The following is a 24,517-nucleotide window of genomic DNA, read 5'->3' as shown; positions in this document are numbered from 1 at the left end:
TAACACGCCCTGAATGTATTCCGTGGGGCAAGCTCTAGAATACGCGTGACCACAGTGCAAGTCGAAGGAAATTTCTTTGACGAAAAATCCCCCGGCCAGAACGGGAATCGAACCCGAACACCCGGCATGATAATGTGAGCCGCTAACTACTCGGCCGGCATAACGAATGCACAATTTTCATGCTACGGTTTTCATTCAGTCCGCAGCAAGAGCATTTGCATAACATCAGTGTCGGTCTCCGCTGCCAAAGATATTTATTGTATAAATATTATTGTGTTTTAGTCTGAAAATTTGAAAAAAAAACTGTTTTTCATATTTCTGGTCTGTTTTTGTTGTATTGTTTAAAGGTAAATAAACAAATAAGGAAACAATGGATAGTAAAAATATCCTTTGTTATATTTGTTCTGAGCTTGCAAAAACGGTCGAAATTCGTGCCTCTGCACTAAGATACCCCCTTAAATCGTATTTTTGCAGAGGTACAAAAATTTGAGTTGGTAACACGTTTCAATGAGTGCGCTATTTTACAGATATCACTTATGTTCTGTTTCGTTTGATTTAAATATTCATTATGAATAGCCGCCTGAAAATTGTGCTGATTTTTCACGAAAATCATGGTTCAATTCGATAAACTTACCGTTCTTTTTGTTTCGGTGTTGACGTAATCGTCCATAAGAGCAATGAATTCGGGCAATCCATTGTTTTTAAAAATTTATAAAAAGGGCTAAATGCATCTCTTGACATACCCTTTGAAACTGCTCATTTGGTTGAGCATCCCTTAGCTGGTTATTAGGGAAACTTGAAAACTTGAAAAAACTTGAAAAATATACCACCTAATAGACGTTGCACTGGTCTCTTTTCGCGCCCTCGCTCGAGCAAACCACGGCGGTCAATTCTAAAGTGCCCGAAAAATAATGTTGGCTTTTAATTTTATTTCTAATTCAACTTATAAAAGTTCTCCATCCCCAAACCCAGGTGAGGTTACGGATTCGTCGGTAGAGAGCCGGAAGCTAAATTATTGCCCCTTTTTCGTTGTATTTTAGTTCAATTATCCTAACCAGTATAGAATAAACACTTGGAATGCTGAGTGCAATGCAAAAGTTGTTATTTTTATGATTTGAGGGGGTAGTCTACTATGGAAACTTGAAGGAAATAAAAAAAAAACATTATGGCTTATAATGTTCTCTGGGATGTCTACTTTAATGTATTTTTTGTCCGATTCTCCGTTCCAAAGTTACAAATCAATTAGTTATCCTAAGTCTTTGCGTAAGGAGCGCGAATCCAAAATTAAAAACGCGTCTTACTCAAAACTGCCATACAAATTAAACACAAATTTCTACATTACTCGGGAATTAGTCAAGCAAATGAAACGAAATTTGGTATATGGATGTTTTAGGGTGCAACAAATGTTTCTATGGTGGTAAGACTCTCCACACACACCCCCACCCCTCTCTAAGGGAGGGGGCTGCCATACAAATGAAACACAAATGTCTGCATTACTCGAGAATTAATCCAAAAAAAAGAGAATCAATCAAGCAAATGAAACCAAATTAGGAATATTGAAGTTTTAGGATGCAATAAATGTGTCTATGGTTGTTAGACACTCTTCCCGCTCTCCCGTGGGTTGTCATACAAATGAAACACAAATTTCTGCATAACAAGAAAACTAATCAAGCAAATGGAGCCAAATTTGGCATGTGAAAGTTTTACGGGGAACGAAACGTTTCTATGGTGGATACACTCTTCCCCCCTTTCTAAGGGGGGCCATACAAACGAAACACAAATTTCTGTATAACTCGAGAACTAATCAAGCACAATTTGGGATTTGAGGGTTTTAAAAATAAATAAAATAATTATATATCCCAACCAAACATGACAATTGAAAATTTTCGGTAAACTCTGAAGGAAAAATGAAAAATTCGGAAAATTAAATTCCCATGTGTTCTACAATTACATAGTGACAAGTTCTGTTAGTTCATTTGATGTTTGCGCTAGCGAAATGGAACTTTGTTCGAAACTAGAAATGGATTTTAATGTGTGAAACGCACTCCTATATCTTCTTCTTTCTATACAAAAAAAAGGATCGCCGGATGTGTTGATAAGAGCAGACCTTGAGGAAGGAATTGTCCGATTCAGGGCTGTCTTTATTATATCATATTTTCTGTATAAAACATTTATTTCATGTAACGGAGAAACATGTTATTTACAAGTGGTTGAAAAATCTTGAACGAGAATTGTGTCTGAAAAAAATGTGATATTATAATGATGAGTTTTGTTAGAAATACTAGGAATTTTATAGTAAAAGGTATATTCAACGGGGTCGATTAGAAGATCAATCAACAGTTCTGCGATTGGACCCATTAACTTGCTCATAGTAAGAAAACATGAATGTTTAAAGGTATTGATAACAAAAAACAAATTTTTGGCGGGGCGAAGTTTGCCGAGTCAGCTAGTACCTAATAAAACTGTGATATCAGATTAATCATAGTAGTTTATTTTCTCGTTGAAAAAATCGCGAAAGTCACATACTTTTTAATGATGTTGATAGTGTACTACCCCTTAAACTCGGTTCCCGTAATGGTAACGCCATATTCGATACACATTATATTTTATATATGTTATATATTATATTAACTTCCAGATAGTATTTAAATACTGAAAATGTTGATGTTACACTGTAGCATGGACATTGCGTTTCGTCAGAATTGACCAGTATTTATTGTTTGTCCCTGTAGCGCCAGACTGTTCCCACATAGTCCACCTAACTGTTGGTAGTTTTCCGGTATTGGATGTTCCATTAAGAGAAAGAACATACTGCAATAGTTTGTACATAATGGCGTTATAACGATTGGCAGTATATATCACTTGGCTGGCTGCAGTTCTCACACCGCCTCGGGTCCGGATTGGTACTCCATGATCAATGCTGCAGCTATCCGTCCGAAGGAAGGAAAATGTGCGCTCGTCAATGTTTCCCCACTCTTCCTAAATTGGCCCACCTCGTCCCTGACACAATTGGTCAGTAAGTCTACATTCGCTTCAAATGCTTCCCACTTCATTATTGGATCCCAGCGTTGTCCTCTTTCCAGGGAGGTAAACGGATAGGAAGAAAGATATACTATTCATGTCCCCTTACGGATGCCAATAAAGAACCCAGACACCGTTCCAAAACCTTTGCTTGTTATGCAAAACAACATCTGCACCGAAGTGGATACAAATTCAGAGCAGGAGGCCATTCATTAGTACCATAAACTAGCTCGAAAATGAGCCTGTGTCTGATTTGCGTTACTCCTTGCGGAGACTCCCGATGCTTCCTACTAACAAGGACAACCTTCACACGACCGACATCTTGGCCTCGGCCAGCTATGGTACCATCTGTCATTGACGGCTAGGTGATACCTTACCGGCTGCCAAATGAACCCTAAAATATTATTCTTGTTCGTATGTATGGGCGAAAAGCAATTCCTCCCAACCAACCTCCCAAGACTGCGTGGAGACCATATTGCGAACGGACGATCGGTTGAGCTGTTTTCCTTGAAGTCAAGACAAGACAATTTGTGCGACTCGGGTTTGTTGTGATTGAGTCCGGCAGCTGAAATGATACAGATCGTTTGTATTGATTGGAGTTGCTGAAATGGAATGAGCCTAATAAGAGGGAAGGTTATGTTCACGAACATAGTATTACTGTTAGTGTCGCTGAGGACAGTGATTTTCGAATCTGCCTATTTCCTAGATTCAACAAGATGAACTACTTTACTGATACTGTTGAAATATTGTTATAATATTTTATTAAGAGATTAACTTTTGAATCCACTTGGATATCCACTTGATTTATTGGATTCTCTGAAGATGCATAATCAGCATCTTCATATGTAACGATATCATCACTAAATAAATTTAATAAAACTTGGTTGCCAAATTATTATTTATTTCAGCATACAGGTAAATTCTTGAGTAACGATGTGCATAATATGCAACAAACAAAAAAAAATGTTAACATTTTGTGAATCAATGATTTTCTCGAGATAGATTTTTCGCCATCGTAGAAAGATGTGTTTGGATGCAAAACAATGTTGACAAACTCCTTAAACAACCAATCCTTAAATAGCTGCCGGGTCATCCGGGCATTCTTAAAGGAAGCATAGTAAACAGGCAAATCCTGAATGTTCTGCAATGCTCGTGGTCGTATTGACTTTCCAGTATGCAATGTTTCAACGAACCATCTACATTCGCGTAAGGCATAAACGTCACATGCTCCTTGTTCCCCTTCCTTCCTATAGCCGATTCCATTCCATTCAACGAAAGTTGATTTGAAATAAAGTTCGCTCTCGTCCGAATATACGCGTCAACGGTAACAGCATTGTTTCTCGCCATTTTTAAAAACCTGATGTTGTGTCGCAACGTTGTACAACTTTTCATACAGTATTGATGTCTGTATATCCTGGCTAACAGTAATATAACATTCAGTTTTTGTAGAAACTATATATGCAGTGCTTCGTCAAAGACACCCAAACTATACTGAAGTAAAATATATGAACGATGTGTTCCGACGAACAATAAATATATACGAATATATATAAAAGGTATATCAACCAAACTCTAATCGATTACTCACAATTACGTCATTTGACCCGTGCAAACATTCGTATAATATCAAAAAGATTTGTATGTGTGGTTGTGATACAAAACCATTGCATTACACATTTTTGCTATTGCTTTATATATTTTGTTGCTTTTGTGAATGAATAGTGAATGATTTGAATTAATTGTATTGCTGACTATCCAAGCGAGCTAACAGTAACCATTCCAAGCTTAAGTGCTATTTTGAGTGCCAAAACTTATAATTTCATTATTTTGCTAATAACTGTTATCCCAAAAATGTCGAAATATACAAGAGAAATATGGTATGCCACGTTTCTCAACAAAACTATATACGGCGTAAGAGTCGTCATGTACTTCAACGTTGCTTTGTTCAAATGTAAACAATTTCACACGCGGAAAAAATCTGTACCAATCTGTACTTTTTGACGAAATTCTGAACTCTGTACCGTACAGAATCTGTACCAAAAATAACGAAAAAATCTGTACCTTTCCAGATAAATCTGTACGTGTGGCAATACTGGCCACGACTGCCTCTGCTGTCAAAAATAGTAAACGGAAAAGTATTGCATTCAATCAAAATGCCTCGGTAAACGAATAGAAGGGTTGGAGCTCTTCAACGTAGATATGTGAAAAAATACGATCAACGAAAGAAAAATTTAAAGGAATTATCAACATCGAGTTACTGTGTGGAAGAACTTGTTAATACCAGAAGAGCCCCAATTCGCATTTGTTATAAATTTTCTCATGTCACGCTCACGTATGATCAGGAATTTACTTCATATGCAAATATACCTTCTAAGTAGATTTACATTTGCAATTGTTCATCGGAACACATCGTTCATACATTATACATCAGTATTGAATTGTTTTTTTTTTTCAAATTTATTCTAAGACTCATGTCAGTGAAGTGCCCACAGTCTAATAAGTGAATTCATCTATTTACGTACAAAAAAAAAACAAACGGCGTGATTTGCTCTTCCCTCACAAATACTATTACCTCATGAAAACACGTGATTTTACTTTTACTACTACAATGGCTTCCTTCCACCTTCACCTTAAGGAATAACATAGCTGTTTCGATGATGTTGTCTGGCATCAGTGTCGAAAAAATAACGATGCTTTCATCAATACAAACAAAACCATTGCGGAGAATTGAAAAATGGAAATTTATCTTTCAGAACACTAGCTCGAGTTTTCCGACGTTTTTCATTATACATTGCGACGGCAGTTGGAAATTTAATATCTTGTGAGTAATCGATTAGAGTTTGGTTGATATTACGTGATGGGAAGAGTGTGAAAACGATCATTTTCTACACACTGAATCGCAAAATTATTAAATATCGGGCGAGGGGAGGAGGAGCGAGATGAAAGAAGTGAGCGCCATTGTGGCAGCCATTTGTGGCTTCCTTCCACCTTCATCTTAACATCCACCGATTGTCGCTTAATACTGATATCCAAACCTCTTCTCCCATTGAATTTCTGACAACTTCACTGCGTCACACAAATAAATTAATAGTTTTTTTTAATGATTGTATGTGTTGTATTGAATCGATGAATTTTTTTTCGATTTTCGAAACATAACCCTCCCCCAGTGGGCGCCAGACAATTTCTGGCTACGACACTACATTATACCAATAAATCAGTGCAGATCATAATTATTTTACGTTTACCGAGAGAAAAAAAAATTATGATTCGATGATCCGGAGTATTCGATGAAAAAACAACCAATACTCCGGATAATCGTGTCTGACTCAAAATAATACTGAAAATAGCTGAGAAAAAGTTTCAATGCAAAATTGGGTCGCATATGATTTGTTTGTGCAGGAGACTTGCCACTGCATCGGATAATCCGATACGAAGATGTGTTTCGTTTGCTGCAGCAAACCGGTACCAGTTGACACGGACTTGGATAAGCTCAAGCCCCAACAAGGCAAAATCAATCTTACTCCACGGCGATGGTTCCGCGTGGTAACGGATAAATTTGGAGGGAGTTTTGAATGATTTATTATCGTTGTTTCGCCATGCCCCAGGACTATAATTGATGATTTCTGGTGGCTTCCAGGACCTGGAACTATTTGTCATTATTGTGTTCCTTGTCTTATGAGGTGATTGTTCAAAAGAAAATCCCCATCCCATTCCAAATCGATTAAGCTAATCATGGTGGAATGATACAAAATAACAAAACCTGTTTAACAAGATCTCCAAGATAAATCTCAGACTTTATGGTTTTCAGCCCCTGCCATCCATTTTTTTTCATATTCTTGTATACAAATTGAAAACACCGACCGGATGAAGTTGAGCCCAAGTTTTTTCGGTCATTTCTACACATACTGTCGTCCGCTCAATGAGAGCAGAGCAAAAAAAAAACGTCGGCACACATACATACCGTACAGGGGAATCATCTCCATGATAATCCACTTCATCACTTCAGGCTTAGCTGGATTTAAGTGAGATTTTCCCAATCCAATCGACTGGAAGCTGGCCGGAAAATTTCCCGGCTGTGTTCTTCCAACTCGTGATTTATTTATTTATTTTTGAAACAGGAAGGTTCTCAGCCCCCGCAATCGTACACAAGTTAGCTCTCGAACAAATTTAATTAAAAATTGATTTCTGTTGTTCGGGACGAACTTTTTTCCGGTTACAGCTGCAGCTCGCAAAGTGCGCCTAAGGGAAGAGTTAGGGTTGGAGTTATTAACTTTTGAAAATATGAAAAACTCCTCCCGAACGATTTGAAGGAAACGGGTAGAAAGTATGTTTTGTAGCCAGCCATGTGTTGTCTCCAGAACCGCTTCATCTCGGACGAATTTACAAAAGCCTGGTTGCCTCTTCCACTAACAGTAAATATGACTATGTTTTTGCGAGTACTGCAAAGTTGGTAAACGAAATAGGTGGTCTGTGGGGGTTGAAGCAGAGATTGAACACTAGAAATATGAATTTACATAGGGAGCGTATGGAAATTGTTTGCTCTTCCGAGTTCGAATGATGTAGAAGCACAAGTTTTGATCGTCCCTCAAATACTTTTTTGCGAGATATCGGAACAGAACAGTAACTGAAAAAAGTTTTGGGTAGTAACGAAATTCTGTAAACAACCTTTCTATCTTGGTAGTGTAGTGTAGGGTAGTGTGAAACACGCCTAGTTCTCTACCGGATAGAGAATTTACGAGAAACTAATCAATTGGGAAAAACGGCTAACTAAAGGAAACAGATATTTCTTTGAGACGATCGTGTTCTGCCGGAAACCACATGAAGAGATTCGTTTAGTTTTCGATATTAAAAAGGAAAAATGTTCAAGCGAAACGAAGCAATTTCGAAAAATGTAAACGAAGAAGAAACTGCTCACACCAATTGAAACTAGCACAATACCGTTAACGACTACAATTGAAGTGTGCAACTCAAGTATGGATGGAAAACCGGCCAATATACGAGCAGAAACATGACAAAGGGGTTTTGAAACACTGCAACGTTCGGTCACTTGCTGCAAAGCCGTTGAAAACCTATCGAGGGCGCTTGATTAGCCGTTAGCCTACCGTATTCATCTGTCTGTGTAACGTATTAATTCTGATAAAACATTATACCAGGTATATAAATATGAAACCGGAATTGCCGACAAATCGCTTAAGTGGGCAATGTAATCCTCATCGAAATGCATCATTGGCAATATTGCCTTGTTTTGACATCTTAGTTAGCTGATCTAGCAGAGGATTTCAACTCAAAATAACTCTTCAAATCTAAAACATAGATTTGAAGAACTTCGGCAACTTTCGTGCCTGGAGGGCATGATTTGCGGTCATCATTGGTTTTCTGCTACCATTTAAAAAAAATTACTGCAGAATCACATTGGTTGCCTGTCGAACTTTTCGGTGAATACGATCTCGAAAAATTGTGTGGTTAAAAAAACAGTGCATTAAGTGGCAAAAACTTAAAAAAAAGTGACTTGACGTGAGAAAAGAAGAGCGTGGAAAGCCTTCGAAAAAATTTGAGGACAATGAACCGCAAGCACTTATGGTCGAATATGAGACTCAAACGCAACCAAAACTGGCGAATCAAATAGATGAGACTCAAGAAGCCATCTTCATATGGATGAAGATCAAATATCCAAATGGGTTCCGCATGAGCTGAACAAAGGACAGCAGGGAAACCGAATAATCACATGGGAAATGCTGCTCGCCAGATACAAAAGGACGTCATTCCGTCATCGTATTGTGACTGGCGATGAGAAGTAAATTTATTTAGAGAATCCTATGCATCAAAGATCTTGAGTAAGTCCAGAGAAGCCATCGACATCGGTTGCATGGCCAAATCGCTACGAACAGAAGACAATCCTCTATGGTTTGAAAAGCGAAGCCGTTATTATTGAACGCTATCGACAACAAACAATCAAATTGAATCTAAATTGGCAGTATGCGAAGAACTGCGAAACAAATCGTTTCACATGTTGGCTTACTCACAAGGCTTAATTCCTCTGGACTACCATCTATTTGCATTGACGAGACACGCATTTTCTAAGTAGCCCTTCAATTCTTACGGAAATATGGAAAAATCGCTTGATGAATGGTTTGCTTCTAAAGAAGAACATTTCTTTGGGCGTGGCATCCACAAATCGTCATAGATATTGTAAAAGTGTATAGCTATCGATGGAAAATACTTTAAATAAAGTTGATTTTTTTTCATTTCAGTGCAATAAGCGTGTATTTGTCTAAAAAACAGGTTTCATATTCATGGGGTATGGGGCTCGTGTTTCATAACCATAGAACCAGATGAAAACTATCACTCCTTTATAAAACTAACAACAATTTCGCATAAATTGTTGGTAACTCGCAGACGAAAGACTAAAATACAAATCGCAAATGAAATCTTTTTTACACTCGCGCTTGGTGCAAAGGCTTAGCATAAGTTAAAATTTCTATTATTTTTTATTCTATTCGACAGTTCTAGCTCAGCATTCAGCTTGCTTTGTGCATGTTATGAGAATGTATTCTGAAACAAACGACTCTACGCGTTCGTTCTACGTGGTAGCAAAATAAAAAACTGATGGTTTGGCGGATGGATTGGATTGATTATTGTTTCTAATTTTAATTTATAAACTTGTTTCCTTTGGATAGGATGATAAACGATATTTTAAAATAGTGTTTCGTCGCTACGTCAGGTGCTCGTTTTGGTTGCTTCGGTGAGGAGCACAGATTGAACCAAAATCATACGTTCTACGAGAGATTTTAAAAATTTTCAACAGTTTGTTTCAGAAAATAATATCACTTCCTTTATTGTGAGAGATACGCAATTTATTTTTACGTCCATATAAAGAGGGACGAAAACTTTATTCCTGATGCAAAAATGTAGTCACACCATTAATGGACGGTTTTTTGTCTACCCATCGTGAACCCAAACCAACGAACTAAGACAGTTATCAGGTAGGCTATAAAGGTCCTCGCGTTAGTATTAGTAGATAACGTGCAAAATAACGCACACACTGAACGCTATTTTATACGTGTGAGTATTTTTCGTGTACGATACAAAAAAATCTATCTCTCTCGCGTCATGCGTACTTGGTACATGAGAGAGAGAGAGAGAGAGAGAGGAGAACGAATCCGTTTTGGGGGAAGTCACTTCAAAGTCACTTACAATGAAGACAATTTGACGGGGAAGAATGAAATGAGACAGTCGAGTCGTACAGGGAGAAAGCGACTAAACGCCCGACTGACTGTTCAGTCGTTTTGGCGGAGAAAATGCGTGAAGAAGCCAAAGGTCATTTCCAACTGAATACGGAGGGGAATTTCCCCATAGTCAGCTGACTATCCTCAGTTGAATATAATTATGCCGAGCCCTGACCAGCCCTAACCACACCAATTCGATTCTATGTAGCTGTCTACTTCTCGCGATTGCATACGATTCATACGGCCATATTTTCGCACAAAGTCGTATTCAGTGGAACCGAAAATTGAGATATCTGTAATAGAACAATTCTACACCAAATTAACTGGTCGTTTCACAATTACTGAGCCTTTTGTTTTACAGGCTCGATCCTCTATTATTAATGGAAAAAAGCTCGATCGTTTACAGTCACTTTCAAAATACGGTACATTCAGTGAAAATAAATAATCGATATAAAAAAATATTGTTCGACCGCTCTAATACAGCTATACCTTTTTATCGATAAATACAAAGTACTCAGGATGACCGCGAAGTGTGAAAATTCTTGAAAATGCAGAACAGATTTAATTTACTTTGGATATACAGTCAATTCCAAAATTGAGTATACACATGCTACTTGACGTTACTCTCCATTTATTTAGTACAAAATATTCTGAATACATTTCTTCTTTTGGTGCATATTAATAACACACACATTGAACTAACTATGCGCGCAAGAAAATTTCACGAAATTTTGTTTGCTAGTAATTTATTCCATGAAATTAAAAACAATCTATATTCTAAGCATCGCAAAATTGAGCGTACAGCTTGAATTTCTATAAATAAATTAACCTTTTTAGTGAGATCACTGCGGTATAGAATGTAATGAAAGAGCCGATTTCTTAGCAAGATTAGGATCTTCAACTAGATTCGTCGGGCCGGAGCCATTCGATTATCTACATCATGCATGAAAGCTGAGCTCAAAACCTGGGAAACATCAATGATTGAAGCCAACTGAAGGGCTCTATCAACACCAATACATTCCAAATTATTCATTACACCTTGTAACAGAATAACGCGCAACCTACTCAGCTTGGATAAGGCAGATTTGAGTACATTAACCGGTCTATTCACCGGACACTATCCGAGCAGTTATCACCTTAAAAAATCGGAAAACTGGCAGATGATAACTGTCGTTTTTGCAATTTCGAAGCTGAGACTTCGGAGCATTTAATATGTCAATGCAGTACACTAATTCAGCGAAGACTGCGAATTCTTGGAAAGAACATTCTTATACCTAACGAGATTTGGTCTGCTGAACCAAAACAGGTAAGGAACATCATAAAGGAAGTCATACTTGGTCGCAGTGGTACAATGTTCCTACAGAAGACGAAGATCTTTGCGAATTATCGTACTTGTTTCGTCAGTTTGTGACGTCAACACCAAACCACTGCTTGGGCAGTGCTGGTTTTTGTTTTTTATAGATGTTTGAAAAAGTTTTCATTAAAATGACAAGTAAGAGGAAAGAAAAAGATATTGTTACACGTACAATGAAATTAAGTAAGACTTGTCGAGGAAAGACATTGACAATACTAGGGGATTGATTTTTTTATCTGTTAACATTTCTGAACTGATTTCAATTTTCTTTTTAAGAAAAATTTGAACTGTACACTCAATTTTGCCACGTCTTAATTGGAGATTTTTTGTTTGTATTTCAAACCTGAAGTAGAAATGTGACCATTTTATTTTTTTTCTTATCACTACATGAGAGTAAAATGGATCGGTTTGACGATGAATGTGAGTCGCATTCAATTATTTAAATTTAAATTTTATCACTACATGAGAGTAAAATGGATCGATTTTATGATAAATGTGAGTCGCATTTATTTATTTACTTTTTAACCCCGAAAAACTCAATAATAACAAAGCAGCACGATGTAGATGTGAATGCATTCTTTTTCAATATTCATTAAACGCGTCCACGTGGACATTATTTCTACCCCGTCTCCCTTCACCGTGGACAAGCGTGGACATTGTTGTAAACCCAGCAGCATCTTTACTAATTGAGAATCCATTGGCTTTTTGTTTCAAATAACCAGAAGGGGCGAAATCTGGTACGCTAGGACACTTTATATTAGACACATACACACACCAGTTGATAAACTCTGTAGAACGGTTTTATATCCACACACCTCATATGAAATAGAAAGTTGATTGGTCGCATAAGGAATGTGGAAGTGAATTTCCGAAATATTTTCCAGGACTCAGATACTGGAGTTCAAACATATTCGAAGAAGGCGACTTTTGTGAAACTTCTTTCAATAGGTTCTATACAACAAAAATATCATCAAATATTCCATGCTTTTTAGATTTCACCATATCACGCAAATTGTGAAACGTGGACACGAAGAGAATATTATTGTCCCCGTTTCAATCCCATCTATCAATGGAATTTTTCACTCAACACGTCCACAGTAGTGAATGGCCCAGCTGCATTTGTGCACAATGATGGTCAACGCAGAAAAGCATTCAATGTGAATTCACCATAGCTCTGTAAAAATAGAAGAAAAAATACATGCAAATCCTTTTGCATAAATATAAAGCTGCGTTTCCACATCCCTCTGAACGGATGAATGCTTGCGACATTTGAATTGAATATTTTTAGGTCGGGCGGTGATTGTTCAAATGCAGTTCATTTCCAACTGCATGTCAAATGTCAACAGTTTCTGTAACTGATGACTCATTGGAGTTTCGAAACTTGTGCTGAAATTGAAATACTGCAGAAAGTCAACTGAACAAACTGCATTTCATTATCGACGAAATTCATCGACCGTCTGTCTGTCGTACTTCACGAATCGCTATTCCCAGCCGGAATCAATGCCAACCTTGTACCGCTTCGATTTCAGGAAATCGTGCTACTTTTCCGAAAGAATGTCTAAAACTCGTGGATAAAATCTAATTTCTTCGATTTCAATCGTCCCCGCTGAGGGCGAAAGGCGGAACGTAACGATGTGGTAGTACCTGGTCGCAAGATAATGAACATCCGCCCACTTCTGCCGTAATGGAATGTCTCGGAGGAGGACGTACGAGAGCCGAAGATGAGAATTGAAGGCAAATCGAATTACACCAAATTGTCTTTGAAAATTGTGAATTGTCCAACACCAGTGAAAATTTCGTTCTTTGAAAACAACTCGATGATAGGACAACATTTGCTCGGATCGATGGTAATGAATGATTGTAATGTGCTGTCATTCGATTCCATTGGACTGCTATAAAAAATTCAATCGGAGCAATTTTATTTCTGCAATACGTAAACTTTGAAGCAATCGCTCTGATGCCCAAAATACTCCTGAGAATGATTTTACCCATAATGCTTTCATGAACTTTTGTGAACAGCATTTTCAGTAAACGGCCCTGCCTTTCTATGGGAATTAAACGATAATCTGGAGGTATTTTTGTTTGCCGTTTTCTTTTTCTCTGGCAAGAATTATTTCAAATTCGGTGCTTTGCGTGGATAGTATTTAACCTGACCAGTATTAAACCTCGTTCGGAGAATATTTTAGTTGCTATTACTGAACTTGGCGAATTTGGGGATAATATCGAACGAGTAATCCTGTGGATGAACGAGAAAAATTGAAGAATAATTTTTCCAAACGTATTTATTAGGTTCGTAACTAATTCAGTATCATCTTCTTCATGAAATCATCAAATTTCTCCAGAGTTAAACACTTTGTTCTAGTTAGCGGTAATGCCTAACGGTTTTGACATTCACTGCACGTATTGGATAACTAGTCACGTAGATATCTGTGTTACGTTAAGAGCAGATAATTCGTTCGCTTGTTTGTTGAAGAGAAAAAAAGTGAATATCCGCCAACAACTCGCACTTCTGTACGTGTCCAACAGATGTTGAACTGATAGCTAAATCCTAGAGAAGGGAATTGCTCAAACGTGACCAAATGCCTCGTAAGTATGCTAACGAATCATCATGTTATGATGTGCTAATTGATGTAGAGGAATTTTCAGCAATCACAGAAATGCGTGGTTTTATCGAAATGTCGTATCAACATGAACAGTTCATTCATTCGTCAATAATATTGTCTTAAAAATGCCCCAGCGCTTCTTACAATTACCAAATAGAAAAGCAATTCAATGCCAAAAAATTGCATTAATAAATATTTATAATATTGAAAAGTGCCATTTCATGAGGGGCATTAAGTTACGAAACAAAAAAAGGAAGGAGAAAGAACATAAGAAAAAAATTATGTTGTCAAAATATTTCCAAAAAGTGAATTCAGTTCCTTAATTTCAACTGTTCAGGATTGCAGTTCTTCTTAGTAGTACTGGCTGAGTGAATCAAGATTCAATTACGAGACACTCTGAATACCCTTATCAGCAATGCAAATATGCAATTGTATATTGGGAATTATTTTCAACGAATTCCACTACTTTCTGTCATCGAGGTGTTCTCCTCTGCTTGCATGAAAGAAAATATGCTTCCACTTTGAATAGAGCGGAGGCGTAAATATACATAGTGTTATGTTCGGATTTTGCCCATCAAACGTATTTACTGCCAAACTACAAACAAACTTGTCGTTTGCCGGAAACATGCAAATTGCTTCTCGAGCTAAACGTGGGCTGGTCATGGGGCCTTTCTCACGGTATCCTCCTTGGTTCGTAGTAGTTGAGCTAGTGTCAGAATCGCCCAGACAAGTTACTGCCGGTCATAATTTGGAAAAGTACATAACTTAGTTTTAAATAAGGCGATAAAAATGGAAATTAGTTTCAAGCTCTCTCGAATGACAATCTTTCTGTGCCAGGAACAAATATTCCGGGCGAAGTGAACCCAATGGAGCCCAGAAATAGTCACTTTTAGGGCAGTACCAGCAGAAGTTAGTTTAAGTATTTGAACTTTTTTTATATAGTTAATTCCCCAGCCTTGATTCAGTTTGTTTTCCAGATTTGTCTCTTTACACTGCCAAAAAACAAACGGGGCAGTTTCTCTTGAAGAGAAATTTCGGCGCGGACTAATACGAGGGTCACTATTTATATTTCGGGAATAGGAACAAAAACAAATAGTTAAGCTGCGAATATATTTTTATTGTTTTTCAAAGTACTCGCCACGATGATCGATACACTTTTGCATGCGCTTAAACCAATTTTCAAAGCATTTATTCCAATCGACACGAGCCTTTTTTTTTTGAGCGATTGTCAAATTATGTGGGATCCAACGTGAACATAATTTTCGCACAACTAAGTGTTCATGTAAAATCGCATATATGCTGTTGGAACTAATGCTTAGGGATGCCTCAATCTCACAATAGGTTGCATGACGATCTTGCTTAATCATTTCGTGCAGAGCATCGATGTTTTCTGGCACTATAGTCGATTTTGGACGATCTTCACGAAACTCGTCGGACAGCGAACTACGACCACGATTGAATTCACTATACCAGCGATACACAGTGGTTTTTGATGGAGCTTCATCGCCAAAAGTCAAATTAAGTTGATTGACGCACTCTTGTTGTGATAATCCACGTCGAAAGTCGTAAAAAATCATCGCACGAAAATGTTCACGATTCAGTTCCATTATTTTGCCGAGACCAAACTTTCAACTAAATATAAAATAAACAAATAGCGTCCGTATGACAAAATGTTCTGAGTACGTATATCGTCAGAAAGGTCAAACTTTACGATGGAACCGTCAGATGGACTCACATGACATCAGTGTTGCCAATTCCCGAAATATAAATAGTGACCCTCGTATATCTTTTCACCGGAGCAACGGATTGCTGCCCGTTGTCATCTACCCACGCGATAGTAACTCTCTTTTCACCACGCTTCACTCACTGTCACCAGGGCGAGATCTGTGTGTTGCTCGAGGATAGCATTTTCATATTTATTTAGGTTGTTAGATTTTGAGCGTTAATATCTCTTTGCCAGCTGAACGAAGTGGTTTGAGTGACATTCCATTTTAAAGATAGGAGGTGTACAAGATATGTTTGTCACTTACTGACCAAGAAACTTGTTTCAATAACTCAAAAATGCTATGCTTTGAAAGCAAATTATTGATATCCCAAAAAATCATAAAAATCGGTGTTTGAAAATCCATTTCACTCATGTTTGGTCAGCGATTGATGCATGTCGTCGGGTGACAGAAAATCTATATATACATATAAAAATATAGATTTCTGTTTGTCTGTCGAGATCTAATCAAGCAAATGGAATCAAACATGGCATTTAGAGGTTTTAGGCATCGACAAACGTTTCTATGGTGGTTCAACACTCCTCCCCTCTCTCTAGAGGGGGGCTGCCATACAAATAAAACACAAATTTCTGTATAACTCGAAAACTAATCAAGCAAATGGAACCAAATTTAGCCTGTGGACGTTTAAGGGTGAAATAAATGTTACTATGGTGGTCAGATACCCCTTCCCTCCTCTCTGAGTGGGGGGCTGCCATACAAATGAAAAAAAAAACTGCATAACCCATGAACTAATCAAGCAAACGGAAACAAATTTGTAGGATTTAGGGGGCAGTAATTGTTTCTATGGTGATTTGACAATCCTTCCCTTTTTCTAAAGGGAAGGGGGGCTGAATAACTCGAGAACTAATCAAAGAAATGGAATCAAACTTAGCATATAAAGGTTGTAGGGATCGATAAACGTTTCTATGGTGGATCGACACTTTTTCCCCCTTTCTAAGGGAGGGGGGTGGTGGTCTGTCATAGAAATGAAACACAAATTTCTGCATAACTCGAGAACTAATCAAGCAAACGGAACCAAATTTGGTATATGGAGGTTTAAGGGGGCAATAAACGTTTCTATGGTGGTTTGACACTTCTCCCTCTCGCTAAGGGGGGCCCGCATTACTCGCAAACGAAGCCAAGTTTGCCATGTTGAGGTTTAGAGGGGGTAGGAGGGGGTTTGCATAACTCGAGGACTAATCAAGTAAATTGAACCAAAATTTGCATATGGAGGTTTTAGGGATCAATAAATGTTTCTATGGTGGTTCGACACACCTACCCCTCTCTAAGGGGAAGCAAGCCTCCATACTAATGAAACACAAACTTCTGCATAACTCGAGAACTAATCTAGCAAATGGAGCCAAATGTGGGGTGTGAGGGTTTCTTGGTATGAGAAATGTCTCTATGATGGTATGAAATGGAATGGAGAGGTGGTTCCGTAAAAGTACACATATTTCAACCAAACATATTCCAACCAAACATGACAATTGAAAATTTTCGGAAAACTCTGAAGGAAAATAGAAAAAATCGGAAAAATCAATTCGCATGTGTTCTACAATTATAAGTGACAAGCGTTGTTAGTCCATTTGATGTATGCGCTAACGAAATTGATCTTTGTTCGAAAGTAGAAATGGATTTGAATGTGATAAAACGCACTCCTATATCTTCTTCTTTCTATATAAATAAAAATGGATCGCCGAATGTGTTGATAAGATCAAAACTTGATAAAGGAATTATCCGATTTAGGGCTGTCTATATTCTATCATATTTTCTGTATCAAACTCATCGATCACTTTCACATTGATAATAGACTTTTTGTGAAACAGTTTTTTTTAATTTCGATGCATTCTAAAATAATATCCTAAGTAATGAAAAAAGAAAAAAAATGTTGTTCATAATTGTGGCTCGGAAATAGAATCTGGAATCAGGAATCAGGAATCTAGAGTCTGGAATGTGTAATCTGGAATCTAAAGAATTTAGTGAACTTCGAATTTGAATCTGAATGAAGAATCAGGATGCGAAAGCACTGCTCTGAAATCTATATCAATAAGTGCAACAGATTAAAGAATAAAAATGTTATGGTCTTTAAAGAAAATTTGGAAATAACATCCTTATCCTGGAATCTGGATGTCTGAAAATATGAATACATGAAATGAGATTATAGTTTAAATTTTTACTCCGAAAATCTGGAATCTGGTGTGTTACAATCAACGCAAAGTTTATGCAATCCAGAATAAATATTCCTAAGTCCCCCATGAAATATTGATATAAAATCTGAAGAAAATGAATACAGAATTCAAATCAGGCTCGGAAATCTGGAATGGTCAATCAAAATGTTCTCACACCTGGAAGCGGAACTTTGATTCTTGATGTTTTTTTCTTGATTTGATTTGATTTAATGATTTTCAAACTAATCTAAACTAATCAAACTGATTTTTTTTCCTAAAAGGTGTACCACATCAAATTTTATTTTCTACAGCGTTGTTTCCGTAGTGCAAATTGATGTGGGACACACTTCAGTGGCGGATTCCGGGGATTCCAACCTGGATTTTGAATATATACCTGAATATAAATGCAGATTCGGAATTCATGACTTTCAAAAGACATCTGCGGATGGAATTTGTATCCTGTATCTTGATTCTCGAATGAAGCATTTTATTATTTCAATTAAGTTTTGAAGATGTATTTGGATTATATGCGAATTCAATGTGAAATGTGAACATTTAATCGGGAATCTTATTTCAGAATTCAGACTCTGAGATTCAAAATTTCGATATAATCTTGAAAATAGAATCAAACAGAATCTTATTTTGAATTTCATACTGATATTAAATTGAGTTAAGTTGAATGAAAAATTAAGATCATGAGGTACACAGATTATGCACTCGTGAAACGCAGCAACTGTCGACTAGAGTGCTCGTAAGATGCCAACATCTCAGGGTTCAAAACTATAAAAGTGCTTGCATCTCGGCTGACGCAGCTGTTAGTAAGGAGGCGATCTGGCGTAGTGGTAACATCCATGCCTCTCACGCTAAAGGTCTCGAGTTCAATTCTCACTCCCGACATTCTTCCAAAAATGGAAGTTAAAGTGACGAACCAGCCAAATGAGTTGAAAGTCACTATAATACAGATAAAAAAAAGCTGTCAGTAAAATTCACAACGGATTCAAAACAGTACACATCTCAGTTATTTTGTTCTCAAGATTTTGGCATCAAAAACATGGCCGTCTTGGACGGGGCTGCTGTCGACGGGATGACTAAGAAAGCATAATTGTTGAGGTAGCAGTGCGAAAGGGCCAAATTTTGTCAGTGTAAGTCAGTTCACAACACTTTGCAGAATCTCAGACTACGATTACGAAATGTACTCTACCTCTTTCATGCTCCTGAGTGTTTCCTGGCAACATTTATTGTAAAACATTGTAGCCTAGTTTATCATGCTCTTACATTATCAGATCATATTTGCGACAGTTTTTCTACTGAAACATTGTCATTTAAGTATTAAAATACTCTTCAAGTGTTCTCAGAAATAGTTCCCCTCACCCACTACATGAACTTTACAGTGAGACAAAAGCTTTGATAAGCGTCTCGTTGGAAAAAATATCGTGAAACATTTCACATTCATGATTTCCCACCTTTGCATCAGGTAGTTGACTATTCGCGAACATTGCCAACATTCCGCAAATGGACAAGTGGAATTCACATCTACGGAGGGATGATAAAATGGTTTCATTTATCTCTTCCCACTTGTAACTGCAATGTAGGGGTTAATTAATGAAGCTGTGGATGAGTGAATCTCTATCTCGGATCTTCGTTTAGGGTAAATGATCTTGGTTTGTCCAATTTTGGGGTGTTTTTACGAGTTCGGGTTTGTTGAAAAGCCACAAGTCTCTAGTTGCTAATACTACCATAAGGTGTTGAAATTATTCAATTTTTTATGTTTTTTAACGATTTTCCTTAAAGAAAAATTATGATCATGGTTTGACCACCTCTGATCATGGTTTGCCCAAAAAAATGATCATAGTTTGTCCGGTTTTAGAAATCTCCATTTTTGAATGAAAACATTCGAATTCACAATTAGATGTTGCATTTATCATTGCTTGAGTTTACTGTCATCATATTGATTCATTCATAATTTAGGCTTTCTTCAGAATATTGCCTTTCCTTGGGCATTTTAGAAGTGTTCACCTCAACACAATCAACACAGAAAAACCACACTTCTGCTATGAGCGAAGCACACCATAAACAAACATAAACAAACTGCAGCGCGCCAAGCGGTTGCCATAGAAATCATGTGGACAAAACCACATTATTGAATTGGACAACTCATGATCAGAATTGAGTTCATCAAAATGCGTTAATTTAATGGTTTAGCTATGTAAATCCGATACAAATGGTGAGCAAGCATGATGTTTACAATATTTATAAGTGTTGTAATCCAGAAAAGGTCTGAATACGTGCCAAATAATCATCTGGTGATCGATTAAAAGTTAGCTCGAATGAGAGACGCATTGACACAAATAGAAGGTGTATTTTATAATCCTTTAAAACACGTGATTTCGTTAAAAATATACTATCAAACTACTATAAATCATGTAAAAGGCAATTTCATTTATATGTTTCGAAACATTCGAAGGCCTTATTTGACACAGGAGCGCTGAATTAGAGCATTCAAAAAAGTGGGCAAACCATGATCATATTTTCGACTGGACAAACCAAGATCATTTACCCTATTCATTTGAAAATTTCATGCGCAAAACGATGAATGGAAATATTTTATGACCCACTGAACATGATGTATTTTTAATTTCAGAAGGAACTAAACGATATACTCAACATACTCCGATCTTCATGCGCTATGAATCTTCATCGATAAATCTCATTCGACTTATTTTTAATAACCTCCCAGAATTTATGATACGCAAACGACACCGCTAAGCACGACGCTTCGGGCTTGTCGAGATGGCAAGGAAAAAGAAGTGAAGATTAAGATTCTGAATTAAACATGACAAAAACTAGCGAATGCAAATTTATTTCCGATCATCGCCGACCAAATTAAATATCGCTGCAAAACTCGAGAGGAAAAATTCCTCCTTCCGTTCGGAATCCTTCTCTCGCGTTGAGTTGAAGTGGAGCGGGAGCTGGAACAGGCGGGCAGGAAGTGACAGCGCCTGAATTTGCGTCTCGATGATGGCGACGGTTTGACAGTCCGCATGTGTCTGGTGAAGCAGATAATGTGAAATTAATGGTTCTTTTTTGCAGGAAGTTCATCAGCTGAATCGGGCCTCGGGTATCTATAGCTGAAAAATGTAATCGATGTACGAACAAGGCTTCCGGAGTGGCATACGGAGAGAACGAAGGTGTGGAAATCGAAGGGCCGGTCGCTGCGGTACATTATTTAAACGATTTTTATTCTGTTACTGGGTGTTGTTTGCTGACGGACATAATGAAAAATGTGTAAATATATTTGTCGACTACATCGAATTTGGCATGTATGTGTTCGGGCTATGTTGGTTGATGATTCTCACATTGTAACACTACAAAAAAATGAGCAAACAAATATTCGGAACGTTACAAGAACCTCAGTGTTTTTTTGCCCAAAAACTCAAGGAAGAACGACAAACAAATGAAATGGTGTATTTCTGAGTGAAAAATATCAATTACTTTGAGTAGGATCAAGATATTGACAGGTTCTTCATCGCAAAATATTTGTCTTGGTAAGCTCTAGAGATCGTCCAAAGACAAACTACATTTAGAATTCGAAATATGTAAGTTAGAGCAAATAGAAACATTTTTTATGGTAATCCTAATGCAACTTAGGAAAAAGCGCTAAATATATTGAATCGTAAAAAAAATATTCCACAAAGTTGATTAAAATAACTGGGGCTACATAATTTCCGAACTATGTTTACCTTCATCAATGAAGATAATAAGAAAGTTAGATGTTTGAATTCACATAAAGTTCATTCTATATTAGACAAGATAAAAATGAGCGCTCCATCACATGTTACAACTTTGTCGAAGACAGTTTTTGACTTTGACTAAAGAATAACTGTCGAGCTCTAGATGAAAATTTCCACTTAAATTCGTTCCCTGGACCATTAAGCAATGGAGACATGTTGGCATGTTGGATAATTGGTTTGTTTCGACATTTAGCAAAATTTTTAACTCAAAACAAAACAAGTTTCACTCTGCAGAATAGGATTGAGGAGCCTTAAACTTGTCAGCAAACTCACCAGACCCGACTTCCGACTGCCACTTCTTTTTTAATCGATGGGACACGCATTTTCTGAGCAGCGCTTCAATTCTTGCGAAAATGGCTTCATGAATGATTAGCTTCTGAAGGGGAACAGATCTAATGGATCAGTGGAATATACTTTGAATAAAGTATATTTTTTTTATTTTGATAAACGTGGTTCCATATTTGTACACCTGGTATATATCATTTGTAAATGTGCAGAGTAAATTTAAAAACACACCAAGAGCCAGGTCCAATCGTATTGTGACAGTTATTTTGTGTATGAATAATACGGAAATACTTCATTTGTTCAAAATTCAGTGACATATGTACATATGCAATTAGGTAGTAATGCCGAGAGCATCGGTACAGAAGTCAGGATTTGTAAATTCCGGTTGACTTCATCAACCTTTTTGCTCTTTACTCATACTTCTGTGCCCGTATTCATGGTGAATGAGGAACAGAAATGGAATATGAGTGATGTGCTCGCTCAATTGTGGGGATATTTCTTAATAACAGCACTTTATTTATTCCCTTTTTGTTTCCATTGACCATTTTTGACCCTGTCTCTTCCTCATGATTTTACGGTACGCATATGCAATGTTTCCTCCCGGGGCAGACAGCTGCATTTCATTTCAACCAATTATGTTTTGGTAAATTTAGCTTCCCAATGCCGTATGATCACACTAACCGGTGATAACAACAAACATTATTCTGTGGAACTCGATTCGAATCGACGAACTCCCAAATCGAACACAAAAAACCAATATCGCCCACTCACCAACGAGTGCCATGACTTCATGGTTGCGAACTACCACTCACCTCCCCAAATTTCTCAACTCACAACTCACAACTCAGGATCCAATTGACAAAAAGAGATAATTACATTATTTTTCGAGGCGGGAATAATCTCAACAATATTATTTTCGTGTTTTCTAGGAACGGCGGATTTCGTTTGATCGCATCTCGGCGGGGTTCCATGGCTGGCATTTGTTTGCGAATTTAAAAGATTAATTCCCGTTAACTTTCCCCGCAGGGGGAATTCCCCGGCAGGCTTGGTAGAATGGATAGGCAAACCCTACCCAAACCAGCGCATACAAACATCAACACATTTAGTGAACAATAAGTTGTTTGAAATTTTCGTCAAAGCCAAAAAAGCGCTTTCCACGAAACGCTCATGATGAAGTGGTGGAAAGTCAGTTGATTAATCGTCGGGTAGGAGAATGTTGGCTGACGGAGAGGTATCACTTTTATTGTGCTTTTTTGTGTTATGGTACAGAAACCATGATTTATGTGGTCCATAATTGAGGATTTTTTTCCGGTAAGAAATATCATTTTTAACTAGCAATAATCACACTTCGGATTGGTCATGATATCGACACTGTGCAAAGCTAATCCTTATAGATCAGGGGTTTTCAGATCTTTTCATAGGCGGAGCACTTTTTAAAGCCAAATTCTTGAAGGTATGTTCGTATGATGGTACCTGAATGCTTTGAAAAATCAAATAACTTTTCAAATTGGAGCACCATTTGAATTTTGGAGCACTGATATTGATCTTTGAAAATGGGTAAATTAAATTGAAGTTCACCTGCGGAGACAACATATATTGTTGACTGTCCTTTGTTCCCTGGGTTATAAATACACCTCCACAAATTCTGTTTTATTCCATCTCATACTATTTTTCAAACAAAGAACGCTAATTATATTTATTTAATGACTAAACAAAGCTGCACGATGAAGCCCAAGGGTTTGTTCGCTTTGGTAGCAAAAACTTGTGAACCAAACCATTAGCGTTCGCACAAACCAAACAAAGAAAGATGATCAAGCAATCGACAAAAAAGGCGTGGGAAATAAACACAAATTTGCTATGTTCGAGCGAGGAAATCGAACCAGAATTACGCGCGTTTTTGAATTATAGGTTCTGCTAAAATACCAAAATGGGTATTGTTGCTGTTGAGCTTATGTGAGCTTCATTTTTCTTCCGGTACATGAAGGGGGTGGATTGGGATAGATATGCGGCCAGAGCAAATATTGACACGTGAACACGCTATGTCACATTGAAAGACACCTGAAGGTTATATGAATTTTATATGCTGAACCGTAATAAATCCTCGACACCTGTCAAAACACTATGTGTCATACCTTTAGAACCACTCGATTTTTTTGATTTTCCTGAGATGTTCAATAACTAGGTTGAATATCGTTTCAATATATATATATTTGACGAAAAATTCCCCCGTTCTGGTCGGGGGAATTTTTCGTCAAAGAAATTTCCTCCGACTTGCACTGTGATCACGCGTATTCTAGAGCTTGCCA

This window comes from Toxorhynchites rutilus, chromosome 3 (genome assembly GCF_029784135.1).
Source record: "Toxorhynchites rutilus septentrionalis strain SRP chromosome 3, ASM2978413v1, whole genome shotgun sequence".
NCBI lineage: Eukaryota > Metazoa > Arthropoda > Insecta > Diptera > Culicidae > Toxorhynchites > Toxorhynchites rutilus.
The sequence above is the reverse complement of the archived record's forward strand: the minus strand, read 5'-3'. Positions refer to the sequence as shown.